Source organism: Octopus bimaculoides, chromosome 11 (genome assembly GCF_001194135.2).
Source record: "Octopus bimaculoides isolate UCB-OBI-ISO-001 chromosome 11, ASM119413v2, whole genome shotgun sequence".
In the NCBI taxonomy this organism is placed as follows: domain Eukaryota; kingdom Metazoa; phylum Mollusca; class Cephalopoda; order Octopoda; family Octopodidae; genus Octopus; species Octopus bimaculoides.
Window position 1 is genome coordinate 73,861,206 of NC_068991.1, and position 707 is coordinate 73,861,912.

General features: G+C 43.3%; 1 non-coding gene across 1 annotated transcript; it reads left to right on the forward strand.

The window, feature by feature from the left end:
* The first annotated feature begins 80 nt into the window (after positions 1-80).
* On the forward strand, positions 81-152 carry Trnag-ucc (transfer RNA glycine (anticodon UCC)). Its single transcript has one exon. It is a non-coding gene; the product is annotated as a tRNA-Gly (tRNA).
* The last annotated feature ends 555 nt before the right edge of the window (positions 153-707 follow it).

The window sequence follows — 707 nt, forward strand, 5'->3', positions numbered from 1 at the left end:
GCATTCACTTCTAACTTCCTACAGCTTAATGCTTACAAACATAAATATATATGCATATATATACATGGCTGAGAGTGTCAGCGTCGGTGGTGTAACGGTTAGCATGGTTGCCTTCCAAGCAGTCGATCCGGGTTCGACTCCCGGCCGACGCAGGCGATAATACTTTTTTTTTCTTTCTCAAAGCAGTGCTCCGGCATGGCCGCAAGCAAGTGACTGAAACAAATAAAAGAATATATAAATCTCAATAAACATATGTATATTTTACTTGTTTCACTAATTGGACTGCGGCCATGCTGGGGTAATGCATCGAAATAATTTTTTAGCCGAACAAATCGACCCAGGACATTTTTTTTTCAGCCTAACTTATTCTATCGGTGTGTTTTGCCGAACCACTAAGTACCGGGGACCTAAACACACCAACACCAGTTGTCAAGCAGTGGTGATTGGCAAATACGGATACCAAGACACACACACACACATAGATGTATACATATAGGACAGGCTTCTTTCGGTTTCTGCCTACCAAATCCACTCACAAGGCTTTATTCGGCGCGAAGCCATAGTTCAGTCGCACACAGAACCATGTGATTGGAAAGCAAGCTTCTCACCACAACAACCACAACCGCAGCCATTATTTTATCGGTGTCTTTTGCCGAACAGCTAAGTTACAGGGACATAAACACAGACACAGACACAGACACAGACAC